The sequence below is a fragment of the Mastomys coucha genome, unplaced genomic scaffold (assembly GCF_008632895.1).
Source record: "Mastomys coucha isolate ucsf_1 unplaced genomic scaffold, UCSF_Mcou_1 pScaffold5, whole genome shotgun sequence".
In the NCBI taxonomy this organism is placed as follows: Eukaryota; Metazoa; Chordata; class Mammalia; order Rodentia; family Muridae; genus Mastomys; species Mastomys coucha.
Window position 1 is genome coordinate 78,778,235 of NW_022196911.1, and position 6,577 is coordinate 78,784,811.

Consider the following 6,577-nt stretch of genomic DNA (forward strand, 5'->3'; position numbering starts at 1 on the left):
TGAATATATTTTCCATTGTATTTTCACCAAACTTTTGTGTCTTTTTTTGAATAAACAAGTTTATTTGTAAATTTAGTCAACATACATAATTGACCTAAAAATTCCAATAGGATACTTTAAAAAACTACTTAAAGGCGATCTCTATAAAAGGGATTTTTTTGCCAGGATAGTGACCAGGTGTAACCTAACCCATCTTCATTGGCAGAGGTCCAATAAGTTGAAGCTATATTCTTACTCCCATGTTTATAAACTCTACAAGGAAAAAACAAACCTTGTTTTTCCCCTTAAAGATTAAAAACAAACAAAACCAAACTCAATCTAGACACAAGACCAAATACAATGAAAGGCTGCAGTAACTAGATAGTTATAGATGATGCTGGTGTGAATAGCTTTTTATTTTACTCTAGAGACCTTATAAATAAAATCCCCGTTAGTGTTCTGTTACCAGTCAGAGGGTCAGGGGCTAGTGAACATGTGGTAGAATGAGGACTTATGCAAGGTTTAATACGCATAGCATTTTTCTACTTTGTTAAAAACAAATGCAGTCTAGTCAGGAAACACCAACTGGACTAAATTACACACACCTTAATGACAAGACTCCCCACCACTTGTGAATGTAAAACATTTAATTTAAAAATGTTGAACACTTCAATATATAAAATAGCTATGGTAAATGCACATAGTGTATTCTATAGCTGCCAGGTTTACTTTTTTTTTTCTTCTTAAAGGAAACTGTTACACTGTGGCTAAAACTTGTATCTTCAACCTTTGAAAAAGCCCACATTCTATCATAGTGATGTGTGGTTAAACACTTGGATCAAGTCATAACCAGTTTTATTGCATTTTTGTTACACATTTATCAATTCTAGTACCTTAATAGCTACCTAACAAGTCATTAACATACAGAAACATGCATCATGAGAAGCAAGAATCCATCCCCCTTCTGCATATTAGCATATGGAGAACTTGTCACACCTGAGCCACAGTGCTCACATCACTGAGGCCTGTGAACAGTCACTCTCTCCAGTCATCCTGAGTGAAAGATGGAATGATTTAAGTACAAATGCAACATATTATAAACAATTTCTTACAAAAAAAGTCACAAATTAAACCAAAGTATCTTACAGTATTTACTACAAAATCCATAAAACCCGCCTCAACTTAAGCTCCACTCCTCAGCCCCCCACCCCTTATCTGGCTAGCCAACTGGATGTCTTTGGGCATGATGGTGACTCTCTTGGTGTGGATGGCACACAGATTGGTATCTTCAAACAACTCCACCAGGTATGCTTCGCTAGACTCCTGAAGGGCACCGATGGCTGCACTTTGAAACCTCAAGTACGTTTTGAAATCCTGGGCGATCTGCATCACCAACCTCTGGAATGGCAGCTTCCTGATGAGCAGCTCAGTTTTCTGTTAACAAGGAATTTCTGTTAAGGAGGGACCTCTCTTAGAGCCATGGTCCCCAGCCAGTAGCGGTGAGGTTTCTTCACACTGCCGGTAGAGGGCGCGCTTTTCCGAGCCGCCTTGGTGGCCAGCTGCTTGCTGGGGGTACGGGGGTGGGGAGTTGGGGGGTTGGCTTTCCCATTCGGTGGGCTTCCTAGTGGTCTGCTTGGTTCGGGCCATCTTCTCTCACCCAAAGCCGAAGTCTGGGGCCCTTGCTGCGACCTATGCTGTGCTGTAAGCACTCTCCAACGAACGACCAAACCGCTCTGCGCCCTTTTGTGTCTTAATATTAAGGTTTTGAACCATTTTTAAATGGCTTTTTGTTTTTGTTTTTGTTTTTTTATTTTTCGAGACTGGGTTCCTCTGTGTAGCCCTGGTTGTAAATCCGCCTGCCTCTGCTGGGGTAAAAGGCATGCGCCACCACCACCTGGCTGAAATGGCTTTCTTTTAGTTTTTTCTTTTGTTTGTTTTAAACAGGGTGAAAGATACAGTTCTGGTGTTGTTATCCTGTATGTGGGAATCCAGCTTTCCCAGTACCACTCATTAAAGAGGCTGTTGCTTCTTCCCCTCTTCCTCCTCTCCCTCCTCCTCCTCTTCCTCTTCTTCCACCACTTCCTCTCCCTTCTCCTCTTCTTCCTCTTCTTCCACCACTTTCTCTTCCTCCTCCTCCTTCCCCTCTTCTCCTTCCTGTTGTCTTCTCCTCCATTTTTGTTTTTTTCTTTTTGAATTTTGGGGACAAGCTGTTCTGTAACGTGCTCTGTACACCAGGCTGACCTTTGCATCCTGGTTGAGGCTGGCTTCCAGAATGTACCAATATCTGGGTTTGTTTGTTTGTTTGTTTGTCTGTCTATGGCTTTGTCAGAGCTTAGGTGGCTGTAACTATGTGGGTTATTTCTGCAACCTCTGTTTTATTCCCTGGTCTCCATGTGTGGGTGTGTGCTAGTACACACTGTTTCTGTTACTAGGACTCTGGAATAGAGCTTGAGGATGAGTATTGCGGTTGCTCCACATTGCTGTTTCTGCTTGAAGTCACTGTCTTAGTTAGGGTGTTACTGTTGTGAACAGACACCATGACCAAGGCAGCTCTCATAAGGACAACATTTAATTGGGGCTGGCTTACCCGTTCAGAGGTTCAGTCCATTATCATTAAATCCATTATCATTAAGGTGAGAGCATGCCAAGTAGGCATGATACAGGAGGAGCTGAGAGTTCTACATCTTCATTTGAAGGCATCTAGGAGAAGAGTGGCTTCCAGGCAGCTATGATGAGGGTCCTAAATCTCAGATGCACAGTGACACACTTCCTCCAACAAGGCCTCACCTCCAAATACTGCCCCTCCCTGGGCCAAGCATTTTCAAACCAACACAGTCTCTTAAGCAATTTGAGGCCTTTTGTCTTGGGTAAAATGATACTTTCCTTTTCAATACAAAGTCATCCTCCCTCTGCCTACTGAACCTAGTTCAGCTCCCTGCTTGAACTGTAAAAACTGATGTTGAATGGAACTGGGAAGGTTCACTGAACTGTGAACAGGAAAACTTGGCGACTTTCTCTCCTCTTTTAGATTTCTCTGATGTCCTACAATTTTGTTAGAAGGAGACCTTTTTGTTTCCTGGAGTGGAACCTTCCTTCCACAAGAGTTCTCTATCCAAAGGTGGCAAAGAACCACACCTCAAAGTGTGCTGTAGAAATAGTCCCTCAAAGAGATCCATAATTCTGAGGCTTAGAGACTCCATGGTGCATGATTAACATTTTACTGGCTGCTTATTTAGTCAAAAGACGCTCATAATGGGACTGGAGTGATGGCTCAGGGATTAGAAGCACTGGCTGCTCTTCTAGAGAACCCAGGTTCAAGTCCCAGTACCCACATGACAGTTTATGACTGTCTGTAACTCCATTTCCATTAGGATCCAATGCCATTCTCTGCCCCCTGAGTACACCAGACATGTATATGTCTTCTTAAACAAAAAGCAGGCCAGAGACTTGAGCGTCTTATATTATCTTTTTCTCAGTTTGATCTTGTGTCACCTCACCATCTACATGGAACATCTTGATACTTCTACTATCATAAGCTGTGGTGGAGTATGGATTGCCTCGGGACCTAAGGGCAAGTCATGAGGGAGAGATTCCTCTACACTCAGCAGTCCCAAATACCTCTACTATTTTAGTTTTTACCTAATGAAACTGTTGTTCAGTGTCCTTGACTTAGTGGATGTTTACTTTTGGATTTCACCATATCCTAAGCCATAATCCATGTTTGACTTTAAATGTATTTTTTCTGACACGGCGGGAGCTGCTCTTTAGTTAGTGCCTCCCAAAGAAGTCTCTGAATACTGATGATAGTGTAACAGGACAAAGGTTCCTCTATTTTGTCTCAGCTGAAGCCATCTTGGTATAAACTGAAACTGATGTTGGCCCACACTCACACCTTTTCTGCTCCTGTCCTGTAAAGCCCCATGACTTGGGAAAGCCCCCATTCGTGTTCTAGAAACTCAAGGTGAAAATGCCCCAGCTAACTGTATATTTTTTGGTTCTTGTTAACCTGTTTGCTTGCTTTATTTTCTTCTGCAACTGCCACAAGGATGTAGTTTTCCTGTATTGTCTTCAAAACTCCTTGTTGGGTGGGAGAGAGAGCTCAGAGTTTAAGAGCATGGTATGCTATCTCTGTCAGGGTTTCTATTCCTGCATAAAACATCATGACCAAGAAGCAAGTTGGGGAAAAAATGGGTTTATTCAGCTTACACTTCCACATTGCTCTTCATCACCACAGGAATTCAAGCAGATCAGGAAGCAAGAGCTGATGCAGGGGCCATGGAAGGATGTTACTTACTGACTTGCTTCCCCTGGCTCGCTCAGCTTGCTTTCTTATAGAACCTAGAACTACCAGCCCAGGGATGGCACCACCCACAATGGGCCCTCCCACCCTTGATCACTAATTGCAAAATCGTGAAAATGCCTTACAGCTGGATCTCATAGAGACATTGCCTCAAGGGAGGCTCCTTTCTTTGTGATAATTCTAGCTTATGTTAAGTTGATGCACAAAACCAGCCAATATATAGCTGTTTTTCCAGAGGTCCTGAGTGCAGGTCCCAGCAACCACATTGTGCCTCATAACCATCAATACTAGGGACTGATGCCCAATTTTGGCATGCAGGTATACATGCAGGAAGAATACTATATACCTAATAAATAAGTTAATGAAGAACTCCCTGTAATGTGCATTTGAGGCTGTTCTGTGAGCAGTGTCTCTCTCCATACCTGATTTGAACTTTGATCAGGCTGATTGGTCCCACCACCACCAGCAGACCACGTATATGAAGAGTCTTGGTTATAAAGAATAGCCATTTATTTCAGGACAGAGTCTCTTTATTTGCACACCTGCAGTGTTAGACTCTGAAGACACTCTATTAACGTTTTACACTTTCTGGCAGCCGTGGGAAACTGAGTATAACCCAACACATGGTAACATATTAGAAAACACCCAACTCAGGACAGCAGGCTTTGTCTCATGACAAAAAAGGACGCCATCCCAAAAATAGGGCCACCCCTTGCCCTGGGACTTCCCAAGAATTGTTGACAAATCACTTTTGGCACATGAATGTTTCTTATGTCCCTAGCTTAGGGAAGCTGAAATATGCTTGTGTCATCGTGGACACCGACTCGCTCGGTGCTCATTTTTGCTGTTCCCCTTTCAGGAAAAGCAGTGAAGAATATTTTTATGTTTTTACTCAGAGCTTTTCCTGTTTTAGATCCCTGAAAAATATTAAAAGCAGACGATGCTCCTGCATACATTGCCAAGCCTTTTAAATAATTTGCTAAGAGTTTGGCCTAACCTATACTCCAGGCATCCCACAGAAGCCCCAGAACTCATCTTTTAGGAAAGAGCTAAAGGACAGCTTAAACTTTATTTAAAAATAAAGGAGAGGGAGAAAGGTTATATAGCTATGTGTCACAATATTTTTGTCGCGACCATCCTCGAACCAGCAAGAATGCCGTGGCACACACTCGAGCTCTTCTCATGGGCTTTACTCAGGAACCTTTGACAATCTTCTGACCCCGGGGAGAGCCAACCCATAGGTTAAATACTGTATGGTCAGCCACCCAGGTAAAGCCACGTGTTGCAATCTTACAGGCTCACACAGTGGAAGCAAGCCAGTTGACCCAGCCCATAACCAAAGAAAGGCTTGTTTACTTCTTGAGCACTCACCTTAGGGCTGGTGCAGGGTGGAGGCCAGCACCATCTTTGAGGTGTGGCGCTCCGCAGTTCTCCACAATTCCCCCTTTTTGTTTTTAGAAAGTGTTGGTAGGAGTCCCTGGAAAGGTTTCTTAATCCCCAAATCTGGGAATCTCACGGTGGGTCTGAGCCTGTTGGAGGGCGGTGCTCAAAGTCTTACCCGTCGCTGGGTCAGCCTCCCCACTCGGGGCTGCCCTGGCTTAGGTGGCCGAGACTTATCTGCCTGCTCTGTCATTGACTTACCAGACCATACTATCCATGGAACGAATATCTCAGTGGGCAGGGACCATGCACAGTGATGATTAAGGCTTCATGACAGTGATCCATGCGTGAGGGGACTGGCTCGCCTCAATGGCGGCAAAGGCTTTTACAATCATGGCTGCATTGTGCTTCTGTGTGGCTCTCATATTGTAAATACACCACAGGCAAACCAGGGAGGCTAGTACTATCAGTATCACCATAAAGCCTATGCCCGCCCATTCCTTAAGATGATCCATGGCTGTCTGTATCCAGGAAGTCAAACCCTCGGCCAGGCTCAGGTCCACCCGAGTGGAGTTAATGTGGACGACCGTCTCTCGAACCTCTCTCATCTTATCTTCAAAGTTTGCCGGCCAATCCTGTAAGAGGAGCTTTGACAATTGCTTGGACAGATTAGCAGCCTTTGTAAAATTTTGATACTGCACCGAGGTAACACACAAGCCTTGCATCTTCCACTCACACCCCAACTGTGCTAATTGCCAAAGAGTATCAATCTGTTCTTGTATTAAATCTATGCGTTGATTAACTATCATAAGGCCCCCTTCGAGATGGAAATTCACAGAGGCCTGAGTATCTGTAGCCCGCGTGGTCCTCTCGCCGGGAAGAAGACACGCGAACACTAGGTTCCTTCTGCAGCAACTG